The 20328-nt window shown below is 37.6% G+C and overlaps 1 long non-coding RNA gene across 1 annotated transcript; it reads right to left on the bottom strand.

The window, feature by feature from the left end:
- Nucleotides 1–1835: 1835 nt before the first annotated feature.
- LOC139363647 (uncharacterized) lies at nucleotides 1836–20313 on the bottom strand. Its single transcript, XR_011624361.1, has 4 exons — nucleotides 19961–20313; nucleotides 14246–14346; nucleotides 6947–7073; nucleotides 1836–2451 (listed from the first exon to the last, which is right to left on the bottom strand). It is a non-coding gene; the product is annotated as an uncharacterized lncRNA (long non-coding RNA).
- Nucleotides 20314–20328: the final 15 nt, after the last annotated feature.

Genomic DNA, 20328 nt, shown 5'->3' on the forward strand with positions numbered 1-20328 from the left:
TTATTTGTCTTCTCTCCAATCCTTGCTTCTTCTTTACCCCTTGTATTGATGTTTGCCTTCGCCCACTCAAGAGGGAAGAAAAAAATAAATAATCTGTCATTTAGGTTTATGCTAAAAGAGCCAAAAAACTCGTGAGGAAAAGGAAATGCTTAATTACTGCTTCCTTCTTCCTAGTGGGGAAGTGGAATCTTTTAAATATCCATTATCTATACCATATATATGTTCTCTGTATGGTAAAGGGAGTCTTTAGACGTTTAAGAAACTTTGTTACAACGTAATGACATGGAAATTATTTTGCCCTTGACCCTTTTGAGTTTTTTTCATTCACTCATCCTTTCATCAGTCATTCAACTAACATTTTGTACCTACCATGTGCTGGATGAAGGGGGCAGGATGAGGGGGTGGGAAAGACAGGGATCCTGGGACCCTTGTAATAGTTTCCAATTTACTTTGAAAAGTAGGGCTACAAGAAGTGAAACAGGAACAAAAATCAACATTCCTACTCCTCCTTTCCTCCTGAACACTACAATTTGAATTTCATCATCATAGACACACGACTTGGAAGGAAAATAATATACAAATCAAGAATATGTCAGGGCTTCTCTGAGGCTTTGTTGGATCTTTGTTTTGTTTTGATGCTTATTTTTATGGGGGCTTCTGTCGTTGCTTTATGTTTAATACAAAAAAAAAAAGTGGAACAGTACGATCATTACAGTTGCTGTATTTATGTTTTAGAGTAGAGTGCGCTAAGTATGCATTTTAAAAAGTTTTCCACAACGGTTTCTATTTTAAAAAAGGAAAAAAAGAAACAAAATAATAACTCACAAGCCATATGAAGTAAAATGAAAAATGTCCTTTAGTACAAAGCCAGGAGTGTGAAATACGGACTCTTGAAACTAAAGGGACCCCGAGGAGTCCTGTGGTTCATCTCTGTGCCTCTGGGTAGCAGGGCCGCCACTCCAAGGGTAAGGCGTGGAGAGCAAGGGGTTCTCCCATAGATTTACTCTGTAGCAATTTATTTGTGGCAAAAAGAAACCTGCTGGGGAATCTCTAACGGGGCCTGTGGGAGAAAAAATAAAAAGTAAACATCAGGAAACAGAAGTCCTCTTTCCTGTAACGCTAGAGGGCAGCCCTCTATCCTCAAAACCCAGCAAGCGAGGCTGACTTTCTGGGTCTGTGACTCGTGCAGCTGGTTTAAGGTTCTGCTGTCACCACCGTGAAATTCTTACAAATTTTTGATCAAAGGGTTCTACATGTCCATTCTGCCCGTGGCCCTGCAAATTAGAAAGACTGTCCTGGTAACAGGTCACACTAAACAGCACTCCAGTCTGGGCCTGCAGGCAGAGCCTATGGCAGGCCAGCCAAAGCACAAGGCCTCCTCTGCCTGTGAACGCAAGCCACCTATCCCCTCCTAGTCTGGTCACCGCTCATGGATTACATACACACTAAGATACACCCAATCGATTATAAATCTAAGCAATCACGCTGCAGGATAGTTTTATGCATCAGCGGGTTTTGGTTTAAAAATAACCCATCTTCTAGCTCCTATTTCAAATCCAGTTAGATTAGCTCAGTCAATGACGCCGTCGTGTTCCTCTCAACATCCACAGGGTTCTGATTGATTAAATCAAGGCAGCCCAGCAAACTGCGCCAAGGACAGAAGCGGACGTGTGCCAGCCAACCCGGGGCAGGTTGCAGAGCTGAGCACGGAGTCTTTCCCCGTGTATTCATTTTTCTCCCTGGCAAATACATTACTAAAATTTATATAATAAAGTATGAACAGTATGTCAACAGATTCATTATCACCATGAAATATGCTTTGTGTACCCAGATAACATTTACGTTTTTATTGAACCAGAGTCTGGGAATATAGAATCCACCCAACCCAAGCCAGTTTATGGCTCTTAGAAGTCAAATTAACTCTTTCAGTTCATTTAAGCACTTCTTTGCAGTTCAGTTTCCAAAGCATCAACAAAACGTTGCTGACTGTAACATTAAATATGTTCATTTTCTTGTCCATCCGGTGCCAAATGGTCCTTACATGCCTTGAAAAGACCCTACTTTATGGGCTTATTTGATCAATTAAATTTTCAGGGACGATACCAGAATCAATATTTCAAAAAATCATCTGTAAAACCTGATTTGGGGTGACTCACTGAGATTTTTGCCCCTTAACATGTGGGAAGATGGTACTGGTATTCCAGAACAGACCTTTCACAAATGCCCACTGCCGTGGAGAAGTTTACTCCTGATACTCTTTCAAAATCCATGGACATGCTGCAGCTCCTTTCATGGGCGCTGAGAGGAGTGACAATAGGTTAATGACTAATCAGTTTCCAGCACGTCTGCAACCTTGTGAGAGATATCGATTTCTCGGCTCTTGCACGGAGAGTGTGATCTAAAAAGCAATGACTCATGCCGCCGTGGAGACGTGTGCTCAGGATCAGTTGCCTAGAGAGGTGCAGGAAGAGGGGCTTATTTAGCAAGCTTACGGAAATGGGTAGTTCGGATACCTCGGCTTTTATTTTTATACCCTTGTAGGTGTCCCTTAAAATAGTCATTAAGGAGTAACTTAATTATGCTCTAAAATTTAAAAAAAATGCATATCAAGGGACAAGACATGGCGTCTATGGAACAATGCTGAGATATAGTTCATGCATATTTTTGTCCCATTTCACCTTTCCCACTCAATTCAACCAACATTTGATTTTAAGCCACTTCACGTTTTGATTCATGATTTTTTTTAAATCTGAAAATAAATCAAGTTCACTTCTAGTCTTATTCCACTCTATAGTGAAGTAATTATAAATATTCTCAGAATTGCTTCCTTAATGTACTGGATTTTCTTCCATCTCTGATATCAACTATACATCCTTGGAGAAGTCACATAAGATCTCCAAGCTTCAGCTGATTTATTTTTGAAGTAGGAAAATAAAAAATGGATGAATTTTTCTAAGACTCTTTCAAACATGTTTGTACCACTGCTGGGTAAAGGGATGGATTTTAATCAATATTTTTAGACTGAAAGGAAAAAAATTGTTTGCATTCAATTAAAAAATATATAAATAAAATAAAATTGAACTGCACCAAGAAGATTGTTGAATTTTGTCTAATTATTTAATAGTACTATTTCCTTTGGTATAAAGCAAGAAAAAAATGTATTAGTGGTGTGTCATAACAATTAGTAAATACCCACAAATCTTACTTTTGTATTAATATGGCCTGTGTTCCCTCACTAAAAGGTAAGTTCTGTCAAGGCAAAATATTTTGTTTCTTTTGTTCATTATGTTCCTATTACCTGAAATTGGCAAAACACATAATAAGTGCTTAATAAGTATGCGCTATATGAATGAATGAATAAATCAAGAAAGACGCAGACAACTTCATTCTTTTAAAAACTGAGTTCAATTGACGAATAATGGCAATATATTACTTTAAGCAAAACTTCATTTGACAAAAATATTTCCAGGTCCTGAAGGGGTTGTCTTTATATGTTTGCTATTAATACTCTATTAAACAGTACCCTCCACTATATCTTTAAAAACTTCACAGTGTTTTCAAATTTCAAAGTGGCAAAGTTGTCATGAAAGATTGAACACCTATTGCTACCAATTCCACTTGACCAACAGAGCAAAGGATAACAGTAGCACATAGAAGATGAGATATAAAGAAATAATGATAAAATAAATGTGTCCAGGAAAAGAGATTATCTGGAGAAAATATCACTGAGGTTGGTTTTTAATCAAGAAAAATGGCATCTAGTACTGAGTTCCCAGCAACACATCTTGGGCAAAATGTGTTGTGTGTTCCCATTAACACATCTTGAGCAATATCAGTGAGGTCTCTCAGGATATATAAAGTGATAATTTAAAACTTCATCCTCGTTGAGGCGCAGCGGCTCACATCTGTAAACTCAGCACTTTGGGAGGCTGAGGCAGGTAGATCACAAGATCAGGAGTTCAAGACCAACCTGGCCAACATAGTGAAACCCCATTTCTACTAAAAAAAATACAAAAAGTTAGCCAAGCGTGGTGGCAGGGGCCTGTAATCCCAGCTACTCGGGAGGCTGAGGCAGGAGAATCATTTGAACCCAGGAGGTGGAGGTTGCAGTGAGCCGAGATCACGCCACTGCACTCCAACCTGGGTGACATAGTGAGGCTCCATCTAAAAAAAAAAAAAAAAAAAAAAAAGAACTTCCTCCTCTTTGCAGCTTCACTGTGTTGAAACACTGACAGCAAGAAGGCGGAGGTAGGATGCAGTATAATATGTGAGCTCCCTGCATGGCCACACTGATTGACAAGTGTGAAGACCAGTGTAGGGGGTAGAATGAAGAACAACGACGGCTCAGAATAGGCTTGTTGTTTGCTAGATTTTGTTTGTTCATTATGCCTAGCATTTGTGGAAAATGTGATATATTTCTAAATTTAATTTCAAATGCTATAAGGCCCCATGTTCATGGACTGAGTTACAGATTCCCTCTAATAAATCCAGGATTTTTTGCTATTAAATGGAAGACTTCAAAAAGAAACCATAATAAATATGTTAAGTAGCATATTTGAGTGCTGCAGCATGCAATACATATGAATATCTTCACACCTAAGTTGCTGTGCGATTCTCTTCCAAATAGTATCCCAGCTACACCCTCAGCTCTCATCAGTGATGAGTCTGAAACTGAACTCAATGTCCCAACCTAACGAACCTTCTCCTGGCTCCAGGAGGCTTGGATTGTCCTACTCTTACTCTGTCACTGGCCCACATCCAAACAACTATTTTTCCTGTCAATGTTACCCAGTATTTTCTCAAGTCTCTCGCAGTTTCTTCCCCCACCATCTCCTTCCTGCTTGCAGCTGCCCGGCTTTGCCCTCTAATGCCATTATAGCTCTTGCTTTAGGCTGCAGAAATAATTGCAGGGAGCCCCCTGAGGTTCTGCCACACCCCACTCCCACCATTTCTGGACCTATATCCCTGTTTCTTCCTTTGTCTGCAATGGCACCCTTCACCCACACCCCTTCACACCAACTCTCACCTACCCACCACCCTCCACTTCCCTTGTGCAGAGAGCTGATTCTCATCGTCTACATTTGGGGCTCTCCTTGACCTCTCTCCTTCACCCACTCTCCGCGCCATTAGCTGATTATAACACTATTTCAATCCTGATCACTGTCCTAAAATAGCAAGCCACTACTGTTAAGCAGTATTTTGAGTATTGGGAGGGTTAAGTAAAAGACATGTTGAGAGTACATCTTTTTAGTAATGCATTATGACGATGACTAGCATGCAGGCTCGTTTTGTCCTTTATTATTTAAAAAGCGTGATCATTTATATCACTATGAGCAAGGAATTCTAAACACTGGGATTTTTTAAATAAAATGAATACATAGATAAATAGTGACAAAATTTTTACATAAAAACTAGTTAAGAAACTACTGTCAGAGTAATAATTGGTATTTCAAATGAATAATCAATTGAACCTTCCTGAAAGAGACAGAATCTGCTTTTTCCTGCACATAAGCCACCTGAAATGTACTTCTCTCAGCTCTTATTTCAGTGCAACCTGGTGCCTGGGACAATGTTTAGGGAAGGTTGCTGGGCTCCTGTGGCCAATTGCCTCCAAATGACCATATATGGTTAATGTGCGAACTCTATCAAGACAAGCTGTATTTACATTGTTACTGAGAAACGTTGAAGACATTTTCATGCTCAGCAGGCAAAAGGAATAAAAAAGCAATCTTCAACCGAGACCCTCGTTATTGCATTATAGTCTAATAACTAATACATGGGGAAAAAAATCTGTCTCCCTGCTGCAGGGAGCTGTTCTACTAAATATATTCTTCCAAGGAGCCAACAAATGGAAGACTTATCTTAAACATTTAGAACATATCGAGACCACAGTGAAACCCCGTCTCTACTAAAAATACAAAAAATTAGCCGGGCGCGGTGGCGGGCGCCTGTAGTCCCAGCTACTCAGGAGGCTGAGGCAGGAGAATGGCGGGAACCCGGGAGGCGGAGCTTGCAGTGAGCCGAGATCGCGCCACTGCACTCCAGCCTGGGCAACAGCGTGAGACTCCGTCTCAAAAAAAAAAAAAAAAAAAAAAAAAAAAAGAACATATACACTTAGAAATCTTAAAGATATTAATATTAAAATATCTAGATTAAAATATAGAAAATATATATCAGGCTTGGAGGTTGCTCAGTGTTAATTCAAATTACGTTATATCAAGTTTCATTAGAGTGCAAAGTATCTACTCTTAAGATATACAGTTTGTAATTATGTATTGTTACAGGGTTGCATTTACTTTTTTATATGAAGAGAAAAGTATGTAATTATATTTCGTCTTTAAATTTGCACATAATACAATTATGTCTGTTTGGGACAAAATTTTACAAATGTAAGTTGTAAGTCCTTGTTGCCAACCCTCTACATTGACGGTGTAGAAAAGTATCCACTAGCCGTCTTCTTTGCCTTTTTCAATGGTGTTTTATAGGAAAATTCAAGGCATAAAGGACTTGCGAAGTTTGACATCAGGAATCACAGGTGTAAGTGCATAACAAAATCAGATTAGTCCAGTGATTCATACATTGCCCATCAGATGTCTTCTTTCATTGGGAACCTTTCAGAATGTTTTTGCTTCCTGCGAGTAAAGTATTCTTGACCCAAATAATATTCGGCCCTTTTCTTCTTCAGGGTCTATCGGTCGTGTTTCAGTGAATTACATCTAAACAAAAGGGCAAAATGGAATTTATAAAATGATTTTTGTACTTAGCCTGGTACTTAGACTTATTTTAGAGCCCAGAGTTTAAGAATGGGCTCTTAGGCTGGGCGAGGTGACTCAACGCCTGTAATCCCAACACTTTTGGTGGGTGAGGTGGGCGGACAGCTTGAGCCCAGGAGATCGAAACCAGCCTGAGAAACATGGTGAAACCCCATCTCTACACAAATACCCACAAAACTTAGCCGAGTATGATGATGCACGCCTGTAGTCCCAGCTACTCTGAAGGCTGAGGTGGGAGGATAGCTTGAGCCCAGGAGGTCAATGCTGCAGTGAGCCGAGATCACACCACTGCATTCTAGCCTAGGCAACAGAGCAAGACAAATAACCATGGAGATTTGTATTAAGAAATGCTGAACTGCTATCGTCCAGGTATGTTTCTTATTAAATAGGTTGCCATAACCAGAAGCAGAAAGGATACTGGTTCCACTCAACACTTTCAATCCAGTGATTGTTAGATGCATAAACCATTGAAATGTCTAAAATGTTTTAAAGCATTTAAAAGATGATTACTCGTGCTTATTTACCTTCTTTATGATCATTGCTCCAGAATAATTCATAATATTCTTACACAAGGTCTTATAGTATAAGACCTTTAGGGAAAGATCCACACTGTTCAAGCTGCTCAGACAACTGGATACTCCACATTCATGATCTTGTTTAATTAATTTACTTATTTTTACTGTAATACATATGTAATCCTGTAATCCTTTGAGTTTTGTAGCTTCTTTTAGCCATCTGGAAGCTTTTCTGTTTTTTTAATTGACTAACGATTGATCGATACCCTACCCAATTCCCAAGAAGGATTAGTGGATTAATGGCAGTCCTCTGATTGTTCTATTTCAAATAGTGCTTAATTAAAAAGATAATTCCAACTGGTTTAAAAATAGGTGGAATATAAATTTCAATTAAATAATAGTGGGAGTAGGGAGTAAGCAACTAAAGATAATTAAAACATAGCAAATTTTAAAATGATTAATGAGCACATACAAAATCTAGACTTGATTATTTTAGAGTGTGTATTTAATTTCAGAAATGAACTCTAAGAAATGATGGTGGGAAACTAAGACCACGGCAATACGAGTAACCAAGCAGAACCTGGGCTCAGAATCTCTATGTTGCACAGTGTGCCTGATGGAGGTTTCTTTCGAGCTGTAACTCAGAAAAAAATGCTTCCCAGCAATACACTTCTCAAGTAGAGCTCACCTGAGCTTTATTTTTCTATAAGTGATTTCAGCTTTTCACAGAGCCCCATCTCTGAGGTAGGGAGGAGAGGAAGTTGTTGGAGTGCAGTGCCTGCCATCAGTCGGGATCTGTAATAGGGTTTGGCTCTGTGTCCCCACCCAAATGTCATCTTGAATTTTAATAATCCCCATGTGGCAAGGGTGGGACCAAGTGCAGGTACTTGAATCACAGGGGTGCTTTCCCCCATGCTGTTCTCATGATAGTGAGTGAGTTTTCATGAGAGCTGATGGTTTTACAAGGGGCTTTCCCCTTCACTCGGCACGCATTGTCTCTCCTGTCACCTTGTGAAGAAGGTTCCTTGCTTCCCCTTTGCCTTCCACCATGATTGTAAGTTTCCTGAGGCCTCCTCAGCCATGCGGGACTGTGAGTCAAGTGAACCTCTTTCCTTCATCAATGACCCGGTCGCAGGTATTTCTTCACAGCTGCGTGAGAACAGACTAATATAATCTGTAAGTAGGGTTACAGAGTGTATCACATAAGATTGCGTTATATAAAGGGGTTATGTTTATATACAAATAACCCCTTATTTTTATTTATATATATATATATCTATGTATAATGCCCTTTATATATAATATAAATATTATATAAATATTAATATTTATGTAACCCCTTTATATACAGATTTATACAAATTTATATACAGATAAATTATATAACCCCATATGTATGGTGTTACAGATAGTATCATATAAGCTTAAGTTATATAAAGGGGTTATATTTACATATATTATATATAATATATGTATATCAGTATGAATACAGATTGTATTTATGTAAGATTGGGTTATATTATTATTATTGATTATTATATATTATTATTGATTGGGTTATATTATTATTATTGAAAAATATGAATAAAGGTTTATTTACACTATCTTGAATTTTACAGATTGTATTTTTATGAGATTGGGTTATATAAAAAGGTTATATTTATATTTATATAATGGGGTTATATTTCTATTTATATAACCTCTTTACATAATCCAATCTCTGAGCTGACAGCAGCAGCTCCAGTTTCAAGATCTGCCCACCCTTCCCAAACTTAACCAAAGTGTCCCCTAGGATTCAGGGGAAGGGGAGATTCGATATGCAAGAGGAATCTTAGCTTCAGACCCAGGGGCTTCTGTGATCCTCACTTGTCAGAAAGGCTCACTGTGCCGGTGGCTTCGCAGGTGTGTCTGCCTTGGGCATTCCATTAGCACTGGCTGATGGACAGTGTAACTTGTGGCCACCCCAGTCAGGGTCTGGCGACACTCCAGTCTTGCCGGACTTCCATCAGCTCTCACGGACTCTTTTCCATCACCCTTGACTGAGGTAACTTTGCCTGGCACCCTGATAGACCCAGGCAAGATGGCCAGCTCTCACCCCAGCTGTCTTCAGGGCCTCCTGACATTCAGAGGCATGCAGGGATTTTTGAGGCAGAAAATTCGGTGTGTGTGTTGTGGGGGTGAGGGACAGGTTCTCAGGAGCGAACGGATTCTCCCCCTGCTAGCCTGCCAGGCGCTATTGGTGCTGCTCTGATACAGCACCCTTTGTGAATGCAAGACAGGAGTCCATGCTGAGGGCTGTGCCCGTGCCATACTGATTGTTGAATGTTTTCACTATCACACATGTCCTAAATTTTTCTAACGTCTGCTTCCTCCTATGGAAGTTCTATGAGAACACTTTACCCCCTTCCAAATGCTCCGTAGCTCTCCCTCCTTTCTTTCTTCTTACTACCCAGTCTGGGGCTTTCCACTTCCTATTCTTCGTCTGTTCTTTTTCTCTGTCCTTGGAATTCAATGAAATTCTTATATCTGTGTCTGCAGGCTTGCCTTTTGAAGTGCTAAAAGTGCAATAGTGGTTAGGATGGCTTTCAGCATCAAGGAAGAGGATTCCTGATCATCCAAGACTCAATTATCTAGATAATTAATAATTTCATCCAACAGGATGTCTGGAGGTGGCTTCATGAAGTCCTATATTCCCAGGGCCATTTATCACTTTGCTGTACCATCCTTGGCACAATGAATACTCTTCCCTAAATTTGTCACCTGTTGGGTACAAGGTAACCACTGCAGCAAGAAGTGTCCTGTACTCCCATAACAGAATTCTGAATAGAAAGGGCATGAGAACAAAAGGGTTTTCGCCCCCAGGACATTTTAGACAGAATTCTCCCTGTAGCCATTGGCCAGAACAATGCCATGCACATATCTTCCAACCAGTCACCTGAAGAGAAATGAGATCACCATAATGCCAACATCCACGAGGATTCACTCTCTGGAGCCTACCTCTCCAGAGCCTGTGCTGACCAGATGCCTAAACAAAATCAATATTGGTTGAGTTATCAAGGAAAAAGAGAAAATTTCTGGTGAAACTGGCAAGCTGCTGTGTCCATCCCAGAGGAGATAAAAAATTTATAACAGTCATTTCTCTCCAGACAAAGCCTTTGACAATCATTACTTTGCTAAAGGAGTCAAGAAGGTCGATTTTAAAATGAAAAAGTAATTAGTGTTCTCTTTGTTTTTAGCAATGTATATCCTTACCTCTTCTGGGGTTACAGTGGCACATGATTTCGAGGAAAATTTTTTTTAAAAACTTCTGGGGTTTTTTTTGTAAAATTAAAGAGCTGTTTTAAAATATTTTCTGGCTTGTGATCTCATCATTTATCTAAATAGTGGGTATACAGTAGGAACTGGTATTGAGCTCTGAGTTAACCTCTGAAAGAAGCTTATCTGAGAAGATTCAATGAGATAAAATTGAAAACGATAATTTGAAAATTACGAGAAATACACCTTGGTACAATAAAAGAACTTTTCTCCTTCTGCTAGTGGTTTAAGATATAACAGATTCTCTGGGGAGTTGGTAAATGTGAAGAATGAGATCTGTGATGGACATAGACTGGACAAGATGACTTCTGATTTTCTGATTTCAATATTTTAAGACACTTGGACCAAATCTAATAAGCGTGACCACCACAAATTAGCAAACAAGAAACATTATCCTGCTACTCTATCAGAGTGCTATTTATGTTAAAATTCTGAATATAATACCATGAATTTAATGTGTACTTATCCTTTGGAATATAGAATAGCTGACTGACAGCAGATCTAGTTTTATTACCACTTATTCTTAGAAAATTCACACATGGTAAATGTCTAACCCTTACCATATGTTTTAGCCTGCCAGCGAAGCTTGACATATTTTCATGGGATCTATCCATCATACAGATATAATATGTGTAACACTGTGAGGCTGTTTCCCAAGGAAACACTCCTCAATCCCCAAAAAGAATACTTTTAGAAAATGTGAAGCATCCATTTTAATTTGAGTTTGGATTATAGAATCAAGACACCAATAGTACTAGAGAAAATGAACAAATAGTAGTGATCACCCATATTGTGTATTGTCATAACATTTTTATTTTCTTTCATACTTACAAGAAACCTGGGGTAACTTGTTTTATTCAACTGAAACCAATTAAATGATGTATTATGATACTTGATAATAAAATATGTTTGCATTTATGAATTATATTTTTCTGTTGACAACCTTCCCTATCAACTAATGATTGGTTTTAGAATTCCATAATTTTATTTTGCAAAGATAAAATGAATTTAGGCCAATATAAATAATGATGAGAATTATTGTTAACTGGATATCAATTCCAGTGTAAGGATTAATTTAATGGCAATCTTTATTGGCATTATAATTTAGTAAATGTAATATTTTTACAAATATACTTTTGCTTCAAATATACATTTAATTCTCTTTTTACTACCTGCCTGGTACATGAATTTGAAACATAATAATAAAGGTTCATTTATGTTATCTTGAATTATCAATATTTTAAAAAATAGTACACTAAGAGTTATTTCTATGAAAGAAGAATGACTATCTTGGAACAACCCTGTTCAGAAAATAATGCACAACTCTGGAAATCAGCATGCCATACTCATATACACACATACACACACATGCACACAGACTCAGACTCATTAACTGAGAAGTCTATATCAAGCAAAACATGAATCTGAAATGAAGACTTTTAAGATAAATAAAATCTGAAAAAGATTAATCACCAGTAGACCTGTACCACAAAACATTTTCAGCATGAAGGAAAATGATACCAGATGGAAATGTACATCTACAGAAAAGAATAGAAATATGTAGGTAGAAGCAACTGGCAGGGTGGCTCAAGCCTGTAATCCCAGAACTTTGGGAGGTCATGAGGGGTGGATCACTTGAGGCCAGGAGTTTGAGACCAGGCTGGCCAACATCGCAAAACCCCATCTGTTCTAAAAATACCAAAATTAACCACGTGTGGTGGCACACGCTTGTAATCCCAGCTACTCAAGAGGCTGGGGCATGAGAATCTCTTGAACCCAGAAGGCAAAGGTTGCAATGAGCTGAGATTGCACCACTGCACTCCAGCATGGGCCACAGTGAGAGACTGCCTCAAAAATATAAAAATAAAATAAGAAATATGTGGGCATATGTAAAAGATGACATTTTCCTCTATTATTTTATCTAAAAGAAAACTAAATATTTAATGCAAAGATGATTTAATTGCAATGTGAAATTTATAGCAAATACTTTATAAAATTATGACACTAGCAAAACACAGGTGGATAGGTTAATTTATACACTGACAGCTTTTATACTGTATGTGAAGTAATATTTATAGTTTTAAGTAGATAGTGATAAATTAAGAATGCATACTTTAATTCCTAAAATAACCACTACGAAGAAATATAATGTACAACTAAAAAAGTATAATTTAAATTATTTTTCTCATTTGGTTTGGACTATTTCTACTGTCCTACTTTTAATTCAGTGTAAGTACAGATTTCAGTTTAAATATTGAAACAAAATTCAATCAAAGTATTGAATTGGAATTCTAATAACAATAATCTAACCCAAAGTTTTACAGGTAGGGAGAAACAAAGGAATAATAGACACATGAGACAAAATGAAAATGCATTGCAAGGTGGAAGAACTATAACCAATCGTATCAGTAATTGCCTTAAATATAAATAGACTGAAAACTCCAGTTAAAAAGCAGAGACTAGAAGATGAGATAAAAAAATCAGGTTCAGCAACATAATATAAAGTCTCAGATAAAGAACTGTGTAAAGATGGAGGAAAGATATAGCATACAAAAGTAAGAATAAGGAAGCTGGTAGAATTGGATTAATATCAGATGAAATTGAATTCAAGATTGGAAATATTACCAGAGATTACAAAGGACTTAAAAATATATTAAAAGACTCATTTTGTCAAGAATACATAACAAATCACAAAAACATTAATTTAAGATGGATCGCTGCCCTAAATGTAAAAGTTAACATTTGAGAGCAGCTAAAGTATATTAGAGCATAACCTCAGGACTTTGGTGTAGCAGTAATATTTAGTCCACAAAATGGACTCAGCATAAAAGAAAAAATTTGATTAACTGGATGTGATTTTTAAAAAATTCTGTTCATAATATATGATTAAACAAGTGATAATGTAAACCACATGATAAAAGAAAATATTCAGAATATGTATATTTGAGGATTGTCATAGATCCAGAACTAATATAATTCTTAAAGCTCAATAAAAAGAAAAAAAAATTCAAAATTAAATAGACAAAATACTTAGACATATATTTCAAAAAGAAAATATAACAATGGCCACTAAGCACATGAAAATATGGTCAATATCATTGCTCATGAGCTAAACCAAAATTACATTCACAATAAGCATTTCATACTACTCCAATGGCTAACATTAAATAGATCAATACCACCCAATGTTGGAGTGGTTGTGGAGCAATTAAGATTCATACATGCAAACTGTTACTTTGGAAAGCAGTTCAGCAGTTTCTGATAAATGTAAACTTACACCAACCCTAAGATCCAGCAATTCCACTATTAGCAGGTATTTACCAAAAACAAACAATAATGCCCACAAAAAGTCTTAAGAATGTTTACATTTGCTTTTCCCATAACAACCAAAACTGGAAAAGGCCATGTGTCCATCAACAGAAGAATAATGTAAGAAGTTGTGGTATGTTTATACACTGGAATATGATTCACTAGTTTAAAAAAATACATGGACTACTGATACAAACAACAGCATGAATGACTCTCAAGAACTATGAATAAAAGAAGCTGAATTATGCTCCTGCTTGCTTCCATATATTGAAATTCAAGAACAGGTAAAGTCTTGATGCTACAAACCAAACTGGTGGTTGCCAGGAGCATCACCTGGAAGCAGGTATAAGAGAATTTTTTGGGGTAACAGACATGTTCTCTATCTTGATTGATGTATATGTTGCTCCATCCTCATTGCATTACACACTTAATATCTGCATGCGAAAAGAAAAGTAGGAAGAAGTATTTTGTAGGATGGAATATTTACATAGAAATAAATTCAGCCAAAATTATTCTAAAACAACAACATTATTAATATATCATTTAAAGGACTGCCAAGTTTGACTGTGGTATATATAATATCAAACATTTTAAAATTACATTTTAGGACATGTATTCATTGCAAACTTTCTTAGACCATGTTTTTTTCCTATGTTTCACAAATATTTGTGTTGAAAATAGTTCAATATGACATTTTAACTTCTGGTTGGAAACTCTGGTCTGAAATCAAGTTATAGTATGGGTAGGAAATTAATAGTGAAACCACTGTCAAGAATAGGAATATCTGAGGGCCTGGCACAGTGGCTCACATCTCTAATCCCAACTCTTTGGGAGGCCATAGTGGGAGAATTTATTGAGGCCAGGAGTTCGAGACCAGCCTGGGCAAGATGGGGAGACTCCATCTCTACGAAAATAAAAAATAGAGAGTAGGAACATATAAAATGTTCAGTTTAATATACAATGTGTGAAAATAAAAATACATCTTTCTAATAGATACCAAAATAAATGAAAAAGTAATATATATAAAGCTAAAACATCAGTGTTGATCAAAAATGACGTAATAGCAATTTTCAGTAATAAAGCTCCTATCATTAAATATTCATCCAACAAATCTCGTCTTGAAATAAATGTTTAATTTAGTTGTGCTAGGTAATGGCCTAAAGTATAAGTTATTCACATAATAAAGTCATAGGTCTCTAGTAAGTGCATACCACAATTCATTAAACTTCAATCCTATAGAGTATTTCTCTCACTTTCTGATTTATTCTCTTTCCTTCCCATGCCTCTTCTCCATCTCAGTATGGTTACCTTCCAGAATCTCAGAATCCTGAGGATAGGGCCCCATTCTTTTCAGAGGTTTTGTTCTTGGGAGCCTCAGAAACCTAGGTCAGCTAGAGGCTGTGAGTGGGAGAACGTGCTTCACATAAGCCCCCAGGTACAGCAAACTCTAAAGGCCTCTACCCTCTTCCTTTCCTGGGACACAGAGCCACTCTCTCCCATCCCGAGTGCTGTCCAGATGCCCCTGAGGCCACGGATCCTCCAGTGGAACATAGACACATGGTGAACCAGAATGAGTGTCCACGGCTGCCCATTCGTGACTCTGCCTTGGAAGAGGAGCTTACACACAGTACTGAGCTTCCCCACTCATTCCTGAGAGGAGGAACGGTGTTCTCAGGGCTCATCCAAGTAGTTCTTTGATGGTCATTTTCCTTGAAGACCTCCCACAGAATGGCAATTGTGAGTATAGGCGTGCATTTCCTCTGTGGTTTTATCTACTCATCTCATATGTTGTGCAAAGATTTTTGTGTGCATTTGTGTACATGCATTTGATAATGTTTACCTAAATCATACATGAACTGTCTTCCTGACGTTCTTCTTTCTTAAAGAATGTTATTTGTGGCTGGGTGTGGTGGCTCACGCCTGTAATCCCAGCACTTTGGGAGGCCGAGGCGGGTGGATCACGAGGTCAGGAGATCGAGACTATCCTGGCTAACACAGTGAAACTCCGTCTCTACTAAAAATACAAAAAATTAGCCGGGCGTGGTGGCGGGGGCCTGTAGTCCCAGCTACTTGGGAGGCTGAGGCAGGAGAATGGTATGAACCCAGGAGGCGGAGCTTGCAGTGAGCCGAGATCGTGCCACTGCACTCCAGCCTGGGCAACAGAGCTAGACTCCGTCTCAAAAAAAACAAAACAAAACAAAACAAAAAAACACATGTTATTTGTTAATTTGTTAGAAGTTTGAAGGACCATGCAGTAAATCTTCTCATATAATAGCTATAGTGTGTTTTCACAGCATTTTGTAAGTTGCCTGAGTGTACTTGCAGCCCATTATAATTACTTCCTGTTCACTTTGAGCACTTTAGAGAACTCCAAGCTCAAGCATATACTCCCCTATTAAAATGATTGTCATTCATCTCCCTGGAGTGGTGGGTTTAGTTGCCTTACCTAACTTAGGAAAAACAGAGAACCTAGAAAGTGTCCAATGAAAGCAATATGAATTCCTACACTTTACTAGAAAATGAACAGTGTCTCTCTTTGTATGTAACCTACAACTAATGCTGCAGTTACTTAGATTTGTTTTTCTGTGTCAAATCCAGTAACATATTTTCATTGTTACCTTTATGACCAAGACAATACATATTTGAGAAAATTGAAGTTATTAAGATATGAATTTACGCTGTTATGAAAATGGGATGAAACGAGATGAAACTCGTCTTATTTGCACTTCAGCTGAACCATGGAGCCTCCCATAAGATATCATTCCAATTGTAGGTCAGAACTTACTCTTGTGTCTTCATAAACTTGGGCCTGCAGTGTTAGCGCTCAGTTCCAACTGAATTATTTGTTGACTAATATCAGCCCTGAAATGATGGAAAAGAACATGATTCATCATATGCTTCTTGAATGCCGCCAAGGGGGAGCGAGAAAGACACCCCATGACTGAGTGAGAGAAGAAGCTGTCCAGGCAGATGCAGCACTCAGCTCACCAGTCATTCTATTTCATGAAACATGATCCTCAGTGAACATTTACTAGATAGATTTTCTGCAAGATATTTGAATAGCGCCCTTTCTTAATAGGGCTACGCTGTCTGCATATGGCTGGCCAATATTTTTGTGTCTGCAGTGTATATATGTAACTATTGCTTCCTGAGAATAATTTGCATAGAACTACTGACAATTGGGGAGAAAAGAAAATTTTGCAAGAATGTAGGGAGATGACAGTGATTAGGAAGTGGGAGAAGATCACCCCCTTGTTGCTGCTTCACTCTTTGTAACGGCCTGGGGCCATGTCTTAACTTCTTTGAACCTCAGTTACAAGTGGGTGTGTTTGGTAAAGTGAGTTCATGGGTACATGAAGCATCTAGCAGTAGCTCATGACCTGACAATGGTAGGTTTTGTTGATCTGACTTCCTCTCCTGCCCCACCCTTATCAGAGAAATACAGAGAATGAGCCAGGTAGGCTCATGCCCTTGAAGCTATCATTCTGATGTATCCAGCCACATCCCCTGCAGGGCAAGGAAGACCCAGGCCAGTTCTTACTGGTCTTGCAGGGTCATTGTCCTGAATATTTCAAACCAACTGTATTTTGGAACCCTGTCTTTAAAGTTGATAGAAACTGCATCCCAAGACCAGCAAGATGGAAAGCTATTATCTCAGGATTGAAAAGAAAAAAAGAAAGAAAGAAAAAGAAAGAAGAAAGAATGAAAGAAGAAAGAAAGAAAGAAAAAGAAAAGAAAAAAAAAGAAAAGAGTGCTTGTGATAAGAATCAGAGTCTTTTCGGCTGGGATCCAAAGATGGCTTTTGGAACATTACATTTACAAAATATGTTTATTCCTTCTTAATTCTAAATTATCTCAACCCAAATCCTTTTAACACATAAAGTTATTTTAAAAGTACGCTGTCATTTCCTGCTGAAGGCCAATGGGGAACTGCTACTATAATAAAACTAGAAATAAAAAAAAAAAAAATCAAGCTACATCTATGAGACAAGGAATGTAGTACACATTTTGTGTATTTCCTGATAGAGACTCGGAATTGGATGTGCATGCCTGTATACATTAGCCACATAAATCAATGTAGTCTCGAGCACTAAAAGAATTCACTCTAGAACAAAACAAAAGAGGAAATGTATTTAGAAAATCTCAGGCATCAGAGAATTAAAATATTTAATTAATTATCCTCCTATTTCACTGTCCATTTGGTGAGGTTTCCATAGGAACTGGTATTTCAGGGCATTAGATATTTAGTGGTGCTGCGGATGGGTGAGCTGGCTTGGGGCCGGTACCCTAGGAACTGTAGGAGGCCAGAGGACATTGTTTTCTGCTTGGTGAAGATATCACTGAATTGTATTCACATGAATCATATAACACATAACATATAACACATATAACATATAACATGTATAACATATAACATATATAACATATATAACATATAACATATATAACATATATAACATATATAATATATAACATATATAACATATAACATATATAACATAGCTACTGGAAATCAGCACGATTGCTGAAATTCGTACAAGTGCAATCAAGGTACACACATTTAGGGGTTACTCAGTATCTAAAAGGATAGTATGAGATTGAGCACATAAACTAAGCTATCCCTAATGTTCGTGTTTTCAAAAAAGTTGGGAAAATTATTCTATAGCATTAAATGAATAGTTAGAATATTGATCACTCATTATTTCAAAAGTTTAAGGTAAGCACACAAGCAAACCTTATCAGTGATAAACTGTGGATGGTGGAAGTATTGGTGACTTTACTTATGTGTACAATTTTTTTGTTTTTTGACTTTCCACATTTTCTGAAACGACTATGGGTTCCATTTATAATATATTTTTAAGATCTTCAAAACAATAAAGAAAGCATTCTGGTGTTAAGTCAAGGACTAGAAATAATAACAAGAATATATTCATTATTCATGCCAATGTAGACATATCATTTAAAAGCAGGGTATTGCTTCAAGTGCTTACTGTGAATTAAGGAGAAGTAAGTTGTTTTTGACATGGGTCACCTGGTAAAACACCTGGTAACAGCCTTCGGGAAACCAAGTTCCAGTTCAGTAAGTAACTCAGAAATATACATTGCCTTGTAAGCACGTCTTTGAGATGCCATTGGTGAAATCTCTACGTTTGAAAGATAAGGGATTAACTGCTTAACAGACTTAATCCATGCCCAGCTGTCAAGCAGAAATTAAATGTGTTAACTCTCTCAGTGAGGAAGTAATGAAAGAATCAGGAATGTCGCTCTTTTATTTCTCAAAAACCATTAAAAAAAATCTAGAGAAGCCTTCTGTGTTCTGCAACATAACAAGATGACTCATTGGACATTCCCCTGTGGCAGACACCTCTGCATGGTATGGGGTAAAAAGAGCTAAAGAAAAATAAGATACAAATAACTTCTTCATTTTGAGTTCCACTGGAAGCAGCAGTCGAACCTTTTCAATGTTATTAAGTGCAAGACGATGATCTTGCTGCCTTTACAGTTTTTTCTCTTTCTCCGTCATCTTTAAGCATGAAAGAAGAAATATTTTACTCATGATCATCCACAATTTCTCCCCAACCAATTTAGCTTTGGCCGTGGTAAGAACGTGTTTGCACTGTATCAGCATCCTGAATCATTATAAACACATCATTCATTTTAGAGTTAGATAACTAATGAAATTGCTTAATCTCTTTCATTCCTTGCTGACTTGAGAGTCAAATGTGTTCATCATGCAGTATACTATAAATTAGTAAAGAGAGGGAATCACAGGATTATTCTTTTTTAATTCCTTACTTTGAAGAGAATAATGAAGATTTAAATTCTGTATTTTCGATTAACTCAACTCTATGAGTTTTCTGGTTTGGATATAGGAAGAAATGGTGATGTCCATGTAAATATTGCTACATAAGTTTATATCTTAAATAAATTTAATATCTCTACATATTTTCATAATGTTTTAATAATATGCTATGATTATTTTGATTTGACATTGTTACTCACTTATTTAAGAATTGGTTGCAAATAACAAAAACAGAAGATTCTCACCTCTCAGATGGCTAAAGCACAAGCAGATTTGATACAGCTGTATTTTTTAGATGGAGTCTCACTCTGTTGCCCAAGCTGGAGTCAGTTCACTGCAACCTCCACCTCCTGGGTTCAAGTGATTCTCCTGTCTCAGTCTCCCAAGTAGCTGGGACTGCAAGTGTACACCACCACGCCCGGCTAATTTTTTTGTATTTTTAGTAGAGATGTGGTTTCACCATGTTAGTCAAGATGGTCTCGATCTCCTAATCTCATGATCTGCCCTCCTCGGCCTCCCAAAGTGCTGGAATTACAGGTGTGAGCCACCACACCCGGCCTGATACAGCTGTATCTTTAAAGTCCCAACATGTGAGGAGGTTCAGCCTTGAGGG

This window comes from Macaca nemestrina, chromosome 6, assembly GCF_043159975.1.
Source record: "Macaca nemestrina isolate mMacNem1 chromosome 6, mMacNem.hap1, whole genome shotgun sequence".
Lineage (NCBI taxonomy): Eukaryota > Metazoa > Chordata > Mammalia > Primates > Cercopithecidae > Macaca > Macaca nemestrina.